This window comes from Haemaphysalis longicornis, unplaced genomic scaffold (genome assembly GCF_048455015.1).
Source record: "Haemaphysalis longicornis isolate Haplotype H1 unplaced genomic scaffold, Haemaphysalis longicornis Haplotype H1 scaffold_4, whole genome shotgun sequence".
In the NCBI taxonomy this organism is placed as follows: Eukaryota; Metazoa; Arthropoda; class Arachnida; order Ixodida; family Ixodidae; genus Haemaphysalis; species Haemaphysalis longicornis.
In genome coordinates, this window is record NW_027526361.1 from 4,735,880 (window position 1) to 4,752,733 (window position 16,854).

Below are 16,854 nucleotides of genomic sequence, written 5' to 3' on the forward strand. Positions count from 1 at the left end.
ATTACTAAAAATACGCTTTTTAATGCACTAAACCATCAAATCGGGCGATTTCGAGCACAGGCACTGCTGCCCCTCACAAGCGGAGTGTAGCAGACGACAGCGGCGCGAGTCCCTAAGCCGACGTCAGAGCCAGGGGGCGCCACTCAAACATCTCACCGCCAATATGACGTCACCCTGACACGGCCAGACATGCAGGCCGATGTTTCGTTACGCCGAAAGCGATTTCGCTAGTGCTGCCGATTTGTGGAAGCTCGCGGCCGGGACAATCAAAATCGATTTTAGATGTGATTCCGGCCTCGGATCGCTGCAAAAATTTCTGTGAGGCATCTGTACAAACTACTGAAGCCAATTATATCATTTTTTAGGCGTCGAAATTTGGTGTCAGTACTCCTTTAAGCGCTGTCCTTGTGGAATTGTGGGAAAGTCACTTTAGTCCTTTTAAATGAAGGTTTGCAGTGAAGGTTTAAAATCTACACCTCACACAATTCCCAGTAGGTGCCTCAGCATTTTCGCCGCCTACGGTCTCCACAAAAAACGTCATGTTTATGAATTCACCGCATGTTATTGACCTTTCTGGCTGTCACATCATGGGATCCCGCCTTGTGGCTGATATCGACGCGTAGACGCATTTTACCAGCGAAGCTGTCTAGAAAAGCGTTATTTTTTTGTGTTCGCAGTTAAAAATATCAAGACAATATGGAGCCCACGTGATCGCGTGCCTCGCGGCGACTGCCTGGCAGTTAGGCTAAAAGTAAAAACACCCGTGTGTTGGAGATTTCGGCGCACGTTAAACATTCCCAGGTGGTCAAAATTAATCCGGAGCCCTCCACTACGGCGCGCATTATCGCCTGTGTAGCGCCGGCGCGTTAAACCCCACAATCAATCAATCAATCAATCAATCAATCAATCAATCAATCAATCAATCAATCAATCAATCAATCAATCAATCAATCGACTGCCCGGCAGTTAAAAACAAACATGTGCGTGCTTCGCGGCGACCGCCCAGCGTCCCTGCCGCACGTTTTTCAAGCCAGGCATACCCACTTAGGGGGATTGGTCAAGATTGGCCAAAAAACGAAATACTCCAGCGTTCGCGGTACTCGTGGCAATACTTGCTCGAAACTAGAAAGACACGTCATAGCGTACGGCCCTCCGAAGCGATGTCCAATGATTATCACTTCCCGAAAAATGAAGGAAGCTCACACTTGTGGACAATCGCTCTTCTGTTCTCCAGCTTCTGTCGTGTTTTCGAGTAACAAATCCTCATCGGCAGTAGTCTTAAGTAATCATCGGTTTCTTCTCCGAACATCACGGATAACCAATCAGTAAAAAACTAATTTCCGATTTCCGGTAGTATATATCTCCCACACCACACATATAATTCTTCCTTCTCTTGGGGTTCTCTGTAGCACAGAATATGCCCGCTAGTCAGCTCCATGAAGCCTTCTCCTGTCCTTCTAACTTCACCTTGAATGTAGAAGCGCTCACACAACAGGCACGAAAGTAGAAAAAACAAACAAACAAACGAAAAAAAAAAAAACAGACACGACACGGCGCTAACTTGCAACTATTTGTTTATTGAAAAGAAACACAAATATATACTTTAAACATCTCACGTGGTGTGTCCATTTCGCTTAAGATGAAACCCATAAAAGTAACTTTTTACAGGGATTAATTACATACAGGTGCACACGCGACAATCGAAGGTTAAGGGCATTAAAACAGCAAAACCATAACATAGCAAGAAAACCGCTACGATCGCAATGAGTGGCACAGATAAATATATTCATTGTCTGTTATAAAAATTTACGGGGCACTAACACATCTACCTCCGGACCTTTTAATGCGAAATGCTTTTGGTTTTATCTCAATGCCGTGACCACTCGAGAGCTCATAGAAGCATTTCATATTAAAAGGTCCGTAGATAGATATGTTAGTGCGCCGTCAATTTTTGTAACAGACAAAGAATATTTTTATCTGTGCCACTCATTGTGATCGTAGCGGTTTCTTGCTATGTTATGGTTTTGCTGTTTTAATGCCCTTACCCTTAGATTGTCGCATGTTCACCGGTATGTAATTAATCCCTGTAAAAAGTGACCTTCGGGGTTTTATTTTAAGCGAGATGAAACACCACGTGAGATGTTGGAAGTATATATTTGTTAAACAAATAGTTGCGAGTTAGGGCCACTTCGTCTCTGTTTTTTTCTACTTTCGTCCCTGTTGTGTGAGCGCTTCTACCTTCAAGATGAACAGCTACCAACTAGCCCAATTGTCCGATCCACTGTTTCTAACTTCGGTTAACCCTACGATATCCCAATTAATGTCCGAGAGCTCCTCTAGTAGTACAGCTATTCTTCCATCGCTCCTCGCTATGCAGACTGCGTGCATTGAACGTTGCCAGGGTCAAATTGCCAGGGACAAGGGTAAAGAAAGAACACGGGGTGGGATTTCTAACCCACAGAGAAATAGCAGGAAACGTGGAAGAGTTTTCAGCATTAGCGAGAGAGTCGCGGCTACCGTGATCAAGCTAAACAAGCGATACAGGTTAAAGATAGTACAGGCTTATGCGACAACAACCTGCTATGATGATGAAGCCGCAGACTGCTTCTACGAGTATGTCGAATCAGCAATGAAGAAGGCAACAACGCAGTTCACTATCGCGATGGAAGACTTTAACGCGGATGTCGGTAAGAAGCAAAAGGGATAAAGGTCAGTGACAAACTTCGGTATAGACAATCGCAACAGTCGAGGAGATACACTTGTGGGATTTGCAGAGAGAAATAAACTGAGGTTAGTGAACACATTCTTCTACAAATGAAAGAATAGGAAATGGACATGCAGAAGTCCGGATGATACAACCAAAAACGAAATTGACTTCATTTAAGTGACAACCCGCGTATCGTCCAAGACGTAGAGGTGCTAAGTAAGATTCGGAGTAGCGAACACAGAATGGTTAGATGAAAGCTAAGACTGAATTTTAGAAGAGAAAGAACGAAACTTGTGATAACTTAGAAACCCCGCATGGAATGAGTCAGATCCAGATTGCAGGAGTTAAAAATAACTCTTCAAAACAAATTCTCGCTTTTGATCGAGCAGGAGGAAGTCATAGTAGACAGGCTAAATGACAACCTAACATTCGCAATCTGTGAATCAGCAGCAGCTGTAGGAGAAGTAACGTGTAGGAAATAAACTGGAAAACTATCGAAAAAAACGAAGGAACTAATTGCCAAGCGTAAGAACATGAAAGTGTCAAGCACGGCAGATCGGACAGAATTGGCCGAGTTGTCGAAACGGATCAACAGAAATAAAAAAAAAGACATTCGTGCTTATAACAATACAGTGTTCGAGAAAACGCTGCAAATAGGGGAAAGCTTGAAAGCAACTAAGAGAAAGCTAGGCACCGGCAAAGACAGGTTGTACGCAATCAGAGACGAGCAGGGCAACGTAACGCACAACTTGGACGACATAATATAGGTAGCAGAACGATTCTACACCAGATTGTACGCCAGCGACGTTATACCAGGGGAAACTACTGAGAGTACAAGCTTACCTTGCGATGTGCCACTAGTAACTAAAGAGGAGGTAAGAAGGGCTCTCAAGGTCATGAAAAGAGGAAAAGCTGCAGGTGACGACGGCATAACCGTAGATCTTTTGAATGAGGGAGGAGATGTTGTTATGGAAAAACTCGCTGTACTATTTTCGGAATGCTTGAAGACTCAAAAAGGGCCCATAGCCTGGAAAAACGCCAACATTATTCTGATTCATAGGAAGGGAAATCCCAAGCACCTCAATAACTACAGACCCATCAACCTACGCTCAGTTGTTTACAAGCTGTTTACCAAAGTAATCGTTAGCCGCATAGGTGACACTCTGGATTCCCATTAACCCAAAGAGCAGGCTGGGTTTGGGAAAGGGTACTCAACCATGGACCACATCCATGCCATCAATCAAGTGATAGAAAAATCCGCAGAATACAGAAAACCCCTTTACATAATCAATTATAGATTATGAGCGTTTGATTCCGTACTCACCGCAACCGTTTTAGAAGCACTAAAAGATCATGGAATAAAGAAAACCTACATAAGACTTCCAGAAGACATATACAAGAAATGCACGGGCAAGATAACCCTCCACAAGCAAAGCGATAGATTTCCCATCCGCAAGGGAGTAAGACAAGGAGATACCATCTCTCCAAAACAATTCACGGCGTGTCTGGAGGCGTATTCAGAAAGCTTGACAGGGAAAACTTAGCATGAAGGATAAACGGGGAATATTTGAGCCATTTGAGGTTAGCGAACGACATAGTCTTGCCGAGTGAGACTGCAGAACACATGCAAAGGATGCTCGAGGAACTACAATCACAAAGCACGGCCATGGGGCTCAAAATAAATATGAATAAATGTGAACTAATTAGGAATACGCATGTCGAGACCGTCTTTTTCAGCTTACGAAACGAAAACGCTAGAGGAAGTAGCAGAGTATAACTACCTCGGACAGATGGTTAGTGCTGACCCCAACCCCGAGAGAGGAATCCAGCGCAATATAGGTATCGGCGGGGGAGCACTCGGCAAGCACTCACGAATAATGAAAAGTAAGCTACCTCTGTAACTCAAAAGGAAAATCTACAACCAGTTCATACTGCCGGCAATGACATACGGTGCTGAAACTTGGCGCCTTACAAAACGACAACAGTGCAAACTTAGTTCAGCACAACGGGCCATGGAACGAATAATGTTAGGAATAACGCTCAGGGACGAGAAACGAGTTACCTGGATCATAGAACAAACTAGAAATGACGATATTGCCGCGAACCATGTATAGGTTTGTTTATTTATTGTTCGTTTTTACTGCCCGGCCAAAGCCGGCTATGTTATCTGTGTCCCAAGCGAAGCACGTCTTCTATTCTTTATTTTTATGCCGCACGGGCTACCTCATTCAGATAAGCAGACTGTTTCGCCCTGACGTCACTAGCGAAGAATAATCTTCTTTGATCTACCATGTTCTGGATGTAAATCGACGGTCCCAGAAACACTCGCGCCAAAAGATAAAAGCCTGCAGAGCACACGCCGCGGCATTCGAATCGCCGACGCTCGCTTGAGCACGTCACTTTGTTGACTGCTGCTTCGCCGCCTGTGTATTCTTTGAGTTGTTAGGGGAGCACAAGTTCGCCCCAATAAGCTTGTTTTTTCCTTCAAGACACCTGCGTCGTCTTTGGCTTCGTGACAATATCATAGTTCAAATAAAGAAAACGAAATGGACTTGGGCTGGCCATGTAGTGAGACGAACCGACAACCGGTGGACACTTAGGGTAACAGAGTGGACACCAATAGGTGGGTCTAGAAGAAGGGGAAAGGCGATAACGCGATGGAGGGATGAAATACGGAACTTCGGGGGTAAACAGTGGACTGGATCGGCACAGGACAGGAGCGGTTGGAGGTCAATGGGAGAGGCCTTCGTCCTGCAGTGGACCTGAGCAGGATGACGACGATGACACATATAACAGATTGGCGACATTCCGTTCCCTTGTGAGTGGAAGCCCGGCATTTCCTGTGCGCACCGAGCGCCACGGGCTGCCTCGCAACACTCCCGGGCGTTCGTGCAACTGCCAAAGGATCTCCGCTGTCCTGCCGGAGTAATCCTAGAAATGGAATAATGGATTTTGGAGCAGACCCCCCCCCCCCCCGCATCTGAGACCCAGCAATGCCGATATTTTTTTCAAGGACCCGTAAATTTGTTTTCGTGTTAAATTCCCTCTTACCTCTATTTTGCGCATTATTTTTGCGAGTAAATGTGCTTTGGTATTGTTTAGGTCGCTTTAGAGGTGGGGCGCGGTATATCAGCACGTTGCATTAACGTTTTGCATAGTACCGGTAGTGATGCGCTTGTCCATATCGTAGAACGGGATATCGCCATTCATTGACCTTTGCTCAGCCTGGTGTAAGCAAAAAAGAAGAAGGGGAAGAAGGAGAATGAATGGGGAAATGCAAATTGGTTTACTTGGCATATAAAAACGCCTCAAGTCATCCCATGACTGTCTCTCGTTGTCTTGAAATTTTTTACCATCTTTGTTAAAAAACCGGCTCTGCTAATCATGATGTACAATGGCCTCCTGTTAGTACGAACTCGGTTAAGACGAACACAAGTTTTGCTCTCTTGTAACGCCCACAGTGCAAAAAGCATCCACTTAAGACGATTTTCTGATAATACGAACAATTTTTTACGGTCCCTTCGAGTTCGTCTTATCGCGAGTGTACTGTACTTCTGAAAGCGGCAGGAAACGACCCTTATGTTTTTTTTTATTCCTATTCTATGGCTTCAGCACTGATGGGGCGCCGTGTGTGATTAAGGGGCTCGCAGCGCATTATCTGCTCCCTCTCATTAAATTCATTGCCTGACAAGGTTAGATTTTCTTCACCTCCCGCCGAGTGATTCCCACGTGAGTTGCCTGCTAAGAGCGTCGTCGGATCCTCTAATGCGAGGAGTCCTACTTGTGGAGCCGCCGTCACGGCACGCAGGTTCTCGACAACGTGAATATTTTATTATCGTTTCTGCTAACACTGCCTGCGTCCTCTTCAAAGTTTAGCGTGTTGTGGAAGCGACTGTGCTCGCCTGGGCAGCTTGAGAGGCGCGCTTGAGTTGCCTTAAGAAGAGTGCTTACCTAATGTCCCCATTCTGCCCAATTGCGTGAGACCTAATAGTCGAGCACTGTTTTCCCTTTTTCTTACGGTGAGCCTCACTACAAGGATACACCTATCTGAAATCATTGTATCGCAGTTAAGTTCATCTAACGAGCAGCGGGTATCCAGTATATATTGGTTCGCTTGTTTGCAATAGGGCGAAGGAGCGGCTGGAACATAATGCCGTTGCACAAGAATAAAAAACTGCCGTAAAGAGTTTCCAAGAGGAGGATTATTTTCAAACAACGTCCAGACGACAAGCAAAAATACTTTTGTGACGTCAACACTGTACAAGAAAAAAAATCACGAAGCCTCAGCTACCATTACGGTGGGTTGCTCGTGTTTTATTAACCTGAAACAAAAATGAAATCGTTGGCTCCTTGCAAACAAGTTATCACGGCTAAATAAATAAATAAATAAATAAATAAATAAATAAATAAATAAATAAATAAACAAACAAACATTCACTCCTCTTGGATAAAACCAGCGCTAATTCAGACGAAGACGAAGAAAGTGAACCACAAGAGCAGCCGCTGTTTTTTTTTTAACGTGTAGGGTGGGAAGACACTTCTGTAAAAACCCAGATACACAGTACTGCCCCGTCTGTCGCTCAGTAACAATTACCCTAAATGGGATTCCTGGCTTATGGGTCTTAGCTGTGTAGAAAACGTCAACATAAAGCTTATTAGCCTTTTTTACCGATTCGGCCAACTTGCCCAAATTCATGTCTATCAGCAAGGAGCATGCTTCTTTCTTTCTTTCCATCTAGTTAACACCCGCTTTCTTAAAGCTTTTCTGTACTGCTGCCAAAGCGTTATGGCCAAAAAGAGCCTCAGGCATTACAACAAAGGAACCCTCCTTGTCCGACTCAAGCACCCGAAGCTCATTGCTTGCGAGGTAGTCAACTAGGGAAGACATTGGGGAACTCTTAACAGGTTTTTTCTCTCGGCCAACCGCCTCCATGCAGTCACTTATGCACCTGTATCGTTCATTGTCCGGGACGTGTGCACTTACGCCTCTAGCGAGAGCCACCTTTTCCACCGGGCGTAGTTGCGGCTGGAAGCAGAGAGAGAGAGAGAAAACTTTATTATTTGCAGTAGGTTTAAGGGGTCGGGGTGGCCGCAGGCTCCAGGATGGCGGCGACTCGTAGCCCTGTCCACGAGGGAGAGTTGTGTCCCTAGGTCAGAGCTATACCCAGCACCCCCTTTCACTGCTCGTCGGAGGAAATTAGAGGGAAAGGATCTTTAGGGCAGCCCCACATGGAGTGGGGTACAGTGGAGCGTGTGCCACAGACAGGACAATTGGGGGAAGGGTAAAGGGAGGGGTGGATGTGGTGAAGTACCGCTCGGCCAGGGAGAGTGTGAGTCTGGAGGAGTCGCCATGTGCGTTCCTGCGCTTGGGTGAGCTGGGAATGGGCAGGGGGGTATTTGCGGCGGGCGAGGCGGAAATGACTGACAATGTCGTGGTAAGTAGTCAGTCTGTCCCTGGCAGATCTGGCCCCATGGTAGGGAACGAGGCTGGGGCCCGCTTGGATTGTAAGTCCTCGAGCGACGACGTGGGCTGCCTCATTTCCTCCGAGGCCGGCATGAGCCGGGGTCCAAATTAGTTCTACCGGGGAGGTTGGGGAATTTTGAGCCAGAATTTTGAGGGCGAGTGGCGAAATAAGGCCACGAGCGAAATTTCAAATGGCCGTTTGAGAACCTGAGATTATAATTGCGGGGGTCGGCCTGTGTGACAGCGCTAGCGCTATTGCCGCCTCCTCCGGCTCTCCGGGATGAGGGGTGTTCACCGTGAGGGAGTTAATGGGAGGGGTGTCGGGCCTGTTGATCACGGCTATCGCATATGCGTCATGGTGGCGGTATTCAGCAGCGTCCACGTAGTGGATATCTTGGCGGATTGGAAGACGCCTCTCGAGTGCTCGTGCCCTCTGTGTTCTTCGGCCCACGTTATATGTTGGATGCATATTGCGGGGTAGTGGCCGAACTATGAGTTGAGCGTGGGTGGTATGCGGACTGGAGACTTTCCGGTCTAAGCCTACCGGGATATTAAGGCCAACTCTGTCAAGAATGTGCAATCCTGTACGGGTAGTCGCTAGACGGGCTATTTGAGCAGAAAGGTGCGCTTCTATTAGATCTTCTGCCGTGTTGTGCACCCCTAGATGTTGGAATCTGGCAGTGGATGTGTACAGGGGCAGTTGAAAGGCCGCTTTGTAAGCTTTTCGAATGAGGCAGTTGATTTTGTCAAGTTCAGTAGAGCTGACGTGGAGGTACGGCAGAGAGTACGTGATCCTGCTCACGATGAAGGCTTGGATTTCGGTCCTAGCTGAAGCACCCTCTGGTGAACCTCTGGCAGGTGCGCGTCGCCCAGGAAGACTACACGTCCTTGTGGTGGAACAGCTTTCCTCTTTCTCGGAAGGCTTGGCCGCACATGGTTCCAAAAGGCTTCCGTGTGCTGATTGGCTACCCGAATTGGCGACCCAGCGGCTGTCCTTGTGGTTCACTTTCTTCGTCTTCGTCTGAATTAGCGCTGGTTTTATCCAAGAATGACAAATTTCCAACTAGCCCAGCTTGCAACCCTCAGGCACCCCTCCGTCTAACGACGACGACGATGGTTGAACGCGAAGGTTTCTCGTGATGGATTCTTTGGTGAGCCAATCCCGCACTTCGAGTATGCCTGCTCTGGAGGTACGCACCACTTTTCTAGAATACCCACAGCGATTCTCAGGTGTTCACTCCGTAGGCCTAACGTTTGGGTTGGGGTGCACGGCGTGAATCAGCACCTGCTGCGTGGCGTTCACCTCGATCATGTCGAAATGGAGCGATCGCATAGACACATGCTTCACAACGCGAGGGACCCAAGTTCGATTCCGGCTACAGGAAGCGTCTTTTTAACATGAAAGTGTTTTATGCCGGGGTCCACGAAGATCTGACTGACGTAATATCCGTCACGGAAATCACATCGCTAGAAAAACTATAGAATGACGCGACGGCGCTGGGATTTGAACCACGAACTCTTCGCCGCAATGGGAGCTACTGTTTGGTACGGGAGGGCCGACCCGAGCCGAGCTCCGTCATCTCCTACATACGTGTGGTAGCGTGGTGTGAAGCGAGCGGCCAGCCGCTGTTGCAGCCGAGAAGAAGTCCAGAAGCCGTAGACAAAACGTAACTGTTTACTTCATAGCGAGAGGTGAGTCGAAGCCAAAGAACAATGCCCCGACGGGCGAGGTTACATTACAGGACTCGAGCAGACTGACAGCATGGATTCGCTGCTCAAACAGGAATAAACTACAGCGCTTGGGTGGGGTCTATTTATACCCAAAGCGCTAACGGTCAAAACAGCGTTCACTCTAGACTGTGCACACGTCACGAACGGCACACACACACACACACACACGACACTCTTTCCAGAGTTCGTGAGCGGTCGGTAGTAGCGGCGCACGCTGAGTCCGAGAGAGGGGAGAGACGAGGTCTCTGCAGCGGACGCGGGGCTTCTGTGTCCGTGGGGCAAGTCTCCACGTGTTGCGTCGGCACGCCATCGAATGCTGATCGCGCCGATAGATAGGCACCAGAGATCCTAGGCCTGTCGAGACGTGGAAGTGTGAGTCACCGACAAGGGGGAGGGGGAGGGGGGGCTGCCTGAAACGCGCACGTAGTGGAGGCCTCGAAAGGAAGCCCTGAAGAACGAAGCCCTGCGGCGAAACGAAGCCCTGCGGCGGGCTCAATGGTAACAGTGCGAAGCGCGCTCCCGACTGCGCTATGGACAGGCGCGTAAACCGGACGACAAATGGGTCTTATCTTCTTCCCTTCAGATGGTGGTGCCATAGGAGAGGCAAAGCTAAGTAGCGCATCATGACGCTCATGAGCGCCGACAGTTGTCGCCTCGATGTCAGCTCCTACGTGTGCGGGGGACGCGCAGCGTAACCTTCCCAGGAGCCTGTAAGCTGCATTCAGGTGGATGTCAAACTTTCCTTTGCAGAGCCTGTAAGGCAACGACCACGGATTAAAATAGACGCCGACTTTGGAATTTCGCGCTGGTGGCACGGTCGGCTGCTCCTTTTGCTGCAGCGGACCGTGTGCTCACCAAATGCTTCGCTGGCAACCCGTTTGGTTTCGTTCGCGCGGACTGTTTGCGAGCGCCTGTGCTTTCAGTCGGTTTTACGCAATGCTCCGGCACGTGAAATCCAGTGTCTAACTTTGATGCGTATAGGCCTCCTGCGCTGCCCAGGCGGCGCTGCGCAAGCGGCTTCCGGGCAGTACTTCCGGGTAGTACAAAGCTGCGCGGGCCCCATAGGATCGCGTGTTGACAGAAGCAAAATGAGCTCGATGTTCCCGATTGTTTTGCGACATGGTCACCAGCCCATCCCCGACGAGTCCGGTCTCTTCCGGCGATCAGCTTGGCATTAGGGGAAAAAGCTTTGCAGCGCTAAATACGTTTACAGCGCCGACGAAAGTGCCGGGACGGTGACGGCGCTCTCCCACTCGCAGGTTCACTGACCATTTGAAGGGAAACTTCTAGTTTAAACTAGCACTCTAGGTGACAAGGACTTTTCAAGAACAGCCGATCAAAAAATAAGGGGACGCAATCGGCGATGATCGCGCTTTAAAAAGCCAGCGAGTCCGGTGGACCACTGGCTCGCCTGCTGCGGTGAGCCGCTCTTGCGTACCTGCGCACTATGCATGCACTTTAATTAAACAGTGCTCGTTTGCGTCGCCGTTACGAATACATGGTGCCACGTTAGCTCGCCGTTTTGTTGCGTGTCTCAGTGACAAAATCCAGCGAGCGTCGGAAGCGTGGAATCTGTTTTGCGATTCCGAAATTAGTGGCGGTAAAACAAGGTGGTCGGGCGAACTGAGAGGCCGCTCGCTTTCCTTGTTTGCTCTCAATTTATTTAATTACGCTCTTGCATTTTATACCCCCAGTTAGCACTTAATAGGCTAGAATGAGGGTCAGCAACGTTTTGAATTGTAGGGCCGAGTTGCATGCAGCCGACACGGCGGAGGGCTGGACGGCAAATCGGCTGGGAGGGGGAGGGGGGCTTTGAACGCTAAAGAAAAAGCAATAGCGAATTGTCAATAATATTTGACAATAATCTGGTGAAGTGTGAAGATGGGGGACAATTCAACAGGAAGCGACCAATTCTCTGTTCTTGTCTCGCTGCCTAACTCCATTTGAGGACAAAACTGGCGTGTCGGCGTTCAGATTGTTAGCGACGACCCCTGCACTAGAAGATAACCAACAGTCAGTGATGATCGTATGTAAATATTCTGGGCCGCGCGCCGTGTATACGGCTGTTATGTCGGGCAAATATAGAAGTACACATCTTTGCAGGCAGCGGGCGTGCGATTTGGGGCTTGTTTTGCGTCCTTTAATAGCACTAATTTCTTTATTTAACGCTATTGCATCACCTGCTCGCTATATAAATGTACCCTGCCGTGTGTAAATCGTGCGACGTAAAACTTTACGCAAGAATCATTTAGTTTGCGAAAATACAAAACAAAATTTTCACTCGTTTTTAAGGCGGTGCCAGGCCAGCAGTGTCAGCTGAGACTTCTGCGCAATTCTTGCGTTCACTTGCATGCTCTCGCTGAAGCAACCTTTACCAGCAGCGTTCCGTATTTATGCTACTCGTGAACTTTCCTTCGTCGACCGCACGCAAGAAGAACGGCAACGGTCTTCAGGAAGTTTGACCACCCGACCTGGCGATACTACACAACGCCGCGACAACCGTGACAGCTCGCTCAAAAGAAACGCGATAAATCGGCTTGTTTTAGCGGATATTATTTTGTTTAGCCTGTGGAACTACTTTAAAGGCTATTTCATACAGTATGCAGTCATTTAAACGCGCCACAAAGCGATTAAACTAAGTACAACCAACTTTCACTCTGGCTTGTATTTGAAAACACATGGAGGGCGGCGAGGGTCGTCTGCTTTTGTACTACCCAGAGGCGTCGGCTACCAGGGGCGCTGCATGTCGCCAAAACTAGCGCAGGAGGCCTATAACGGTGCCATAGCGATAAAAAATAGCAATGTGCAAGTTCATATTGATGCACAATATTCATTCAAATGCTCCTGTGAAGGCGCATTTCACTTTCATGTTTTACCGGTTCCTATGGAAGAGGGATCAACCACATTTTTTTTCTTACACTTTCACCCACGGACATTCATCATCACCGTCACAGAAAGTTGGCTTTCCTGTTGGGCAAATTGGCGTATAACGGCATCAGTGAAGCCACTAAAGCTTCGCTTTAATAAAAAACTAAATTCCCCAGTTTATTTATCACCGCGATGTCGGGGGTCAGTCGGGACTGGGAAATTACGAAGCTCGAACAAAAATGTGACAGGGAAACAAAACCCGGAAGTAAAAATGACTCAGTCAATAAAAACGCAAAACATAAAAAAGAGTACTGTCAAGAGCCTTGGAACAAAAGAGCTTCAAAACCAAACGTAGTGTAGGTACAGTAGTATATCTCACAGTACAGTACAGTACAGTACAGCACAGTACAGTACAGTACAGTACAGTACAGTACAGTACAGTACATTGCAGTACAGCACAATACAGCATTGCACAGTACAGTACAGTACAAAACAGAACAAACAAATCAACGTGTGTTACCAATGTGAAAAAATCGCACTTATGAGCACTTATTGACTTGGAGCAATCCTATATTAGCCAGTAGTCCGATCCCCAGGCATCACGTAGCCCTGGAGCTTGGATGTAACGCTTCGTATTGCGATAAAAGTCTGGATGTTATCTCGGTAGTACAACGGCTTAAAACAAAATCCCTCTCAGGAAGGTCACCACACTAGTACGTGACCTAAACAAACTACGTGACCTCGCTTCTTGGATTTCTGTTGCAGAAAAAAAAGATGTCTCAATTTGTTCTCTGCCATACAATGCACTGCGGTATACAAACTCAAGCGGTGGGAGGAGGCGTTGCGCTGCCCAGACCAGGAGGCTCAAGCTTCACTGGTCGCCTGGGTGGCCGCAGTCCCCGCCAAAACGGCGGCCACCATCGTCAACTAACTGTGCTCACAACTAAATGTGTTTCTTCTTCTTCGGTGCTCTGCTATGCTTTGCTTCCTTTTTTACGTTCTACTTATGGCATGTTTTACAGGTTAAGTTGATGTATTTTCACGTTGAACATATAATTTTTCCCGTCTTCTGCCCTCCGTGCGCGTGTTTTAAAAAAAAAGTGAAATGTCATCTTGAAAACAGGCGCGGAAAAACGTTGACTAAGAAAAGAAATGCACTGGACGACGTGCTATGTATTTATTGTGTAACATGTGTAACATGCAATGTATTTAGCATAATGCACGGGGGCGACAGCGTAAACTAGAAAAGAATAGGCTGCATTTTTTCTTTTATCTTCTTGTTTTGTTCGAAGGACTGAAGTTAAATGCCAAGTACACGTAGCTAACTAACGAGGAACGTCACCAGGGCTTGCCTAATCCTGTTTAATCCCACTGTTAAATAGAAGGCGTTTCACCCGGTGGTTTTGCATCAGTATTTTCTCACCCCTTTTTCCTTCGGATATCGGTGCACCGTCTTTGCATTAAATACCAAAGCTGCGCTGGGACGATGACATTTTTAGTGCTAAATACTTCATTTGAAGGTTTTCGCCTTCTTTTCGCGCCTGCCATGCTACACTCGTTATTACATTTGGCTGTTTCAAGCTAAAGTTTGCGGCGTAAAGGAAAGTTTATGTAAAGGTTGGGTTCATGACCTTGCGCTAAGGTTTGACGAATTAATAAGTTTTCGCCCATTGGCAAGTTTCAGTTTCATAAATGTCACACTAAAAATGGAACCGTATTTGACGAAAATGTATTAGCGCTACGACGGGCCATGGCAATACGTGTTTGGCTGCAGAGACAAATGAAGGGTGAGCTTAACAAATGCGAGATTTTGGGTGCATTACCAACCGCTTCCTTCATCTTCAACAAAACGTTTTCTTGGCCTTTAAGCGAATGGCTGTTCACGAAAATTGAACTTATGATTAATTTAAGACCCTAATACTACAAAAAAAGGTGTGAGACCTGGGAAGTAAAAAAATCGGCAGGAGCATAGTAAATAACTTAGTGTCAAGTGTTGAGCGGCGTAGAAAGTGTAATATATTGACTAAAAATGGGGAAAATAAGATCCCTGGTCATTCGGCTGCCCCGTCTTTTTCGTAGCTCGTTGGACATTCTATCGCTCGTTTAAATGTTCCATCCGCATGACCGGATGAAGTGAGGGCCTTGGCAAAATTCCTCCACTTTCTGACAAAACAAATGCGTGACGATAAATATAGGAAAGTTTAGCTACGCGTGGGGTTCGAAAAGATTAGTGCAAGTGCCCGTCCATACAGCCGCGTAAGATATGACCCTTAATGAGATTTAACTCAGTATCCACACTTTTCGCGCTAACAAGAGCCCTGTCAAGGCAAAAGGGATTAGGACGCACGGCAGGTAGACAGCGCCCGTCGAGCTTTCGCAAAGTTCGGGTAATGATTTTTTTTTTGTTTCCTGGAAGTTCACTGAAAGCGTCTGTGCGTTCTCTTCTTTATTTTTCTCCAAACTGAAAAAAAAATCTTGAAAGCTGCTTAACAATTCATAGATGACTGCAGCTTTAAAACTGTTTACATGCGCCTAAATATGCCTACGCGGATTCTTTTTTATTCGGATCGTATTGAAGTGCAGCGCCACAATAATTCTTATAATAATTCTATAAAATTTTCCGCATAGTAAATTGTTATACAGCGACACTTTTATCAAACAAATCATTAAACGCCTGGTCTAAGAAACAATTTCTCCGTACGTTCATTCGTATTTCTTATATTCGGTAGGGCGTCTTCACCACAATGCTGCAGAATGACCTATCAAGGTGGCTTAGTGTGCGAACACGGCTGATGACGAAGCCTGGCGTATCATTTGACAAAAAAAGAGATGCGTGTGCGCAAGGACAACACGCAAGGCGTGCAAGGCGTTTTGCATTGCACAATGTCCTAGCGCAGATGCCCTTTTTCACTCAAACTGAATGCTTGGCCACGTCTTAGCCGGATCTGCACACTGGGGCACTCCCATTGGTCATTGCGGAGCATTTTCGTGAAGGCGCCGAATGGGGATTTCCCAGAGTGTACGTCACCAAATCTCTTCACCACGACTCTACGCAACTCGATACGCCTTCCGGCTGACCCGCTGCAGCTAAGGTAAGCGTTTTGCTAAACTGAGAGGGCACTGGACACTTCTCAGTAGTTCGCCGCTCTTCGCGTCGGCCATGTGCGTCCCTGAGTCAGGTGAGGTCCGCCCTTTCCATAACTTATGACGTCGTCGCCAGGTGGCAGGGAGGGACGACGGGTTCAATCTGGGACGCAAATTTATGGGATAACACCACCGATCATCCGCGATCCTTGGAGTCACAGGCGCTCCCCTTCCGTAGACTGCCAAGTGGTGCGCTAAACGGGCTCTTCAGAGACCATCTGTAACAATGTCTCATGTGTAGCGCTGTCCTGCATGTGGCCAGACTGCCACGCGCGACACTCTGCATCTCGTATCATTTTTCCTAGGTCCTTTTGGAGGTCAAACCCAGCACTGCCCGGCTTGAGTTTGCTTTTTTGAAGAGTAGATTCACTCTATCTGCTGGGAGAATACCCTAACCTCGCTCTGGACTTTTCTCTCCGAGACTTTACTGTCGGGACATAATTAACACCCCCTCTTCTCCGGCTTCATAGGGCCTTGATATCCTGTGTAATTAAGGCCTGGGCCTTCCTCTCGTCATTATGAGCCACTCTTGGCCTTGGTATGCAAGGTGAGCCCCGCATACGAAACAATCACGACTGCACGCCTGGCCGGTCACCGGCAGTCGCGGCTTCCTTCTTAGGCCGCTCTCACACACCGGAATAAATGTCGGCCCCGGCCCCGGCCCCAGAGCCTTCTTATGAAAAACACTGGCGAAGCTTGCACCAAGTCGCGCAAGGCTTGAGCCATAGCGAGGCTGCAGGATTTCTTTATGCGTGAGCACTGAAGGACACATCACCACACATTTGTTCGTTTGAAATTCTTTATTTACATGTTCCGTCATCGCTTTGCACTATGCTAGTAGCAGTCGTCGCCATATGCATCGATATAGTTGTGTTCCTCCTGCCAAGCATTACATGCGCGGTAGCGCTTGAAGGCAGCTGGGGCGCAGCGGCGGCGCGTA

General features: G+C 47.6%; 1 protein-coding gene across 1 annotated transcript in view; it reads left to right on the forward strand.

The window, feature by feature from the left end:
• LOC144178145 (uncharacterized) overlaps positions 1-16,854 on the forward strand; it is a 317,073-nt gene that overhangs the window by 183,872 nt on the left and 116,347 nt on the right. The window lies entirely within an intron of this gene.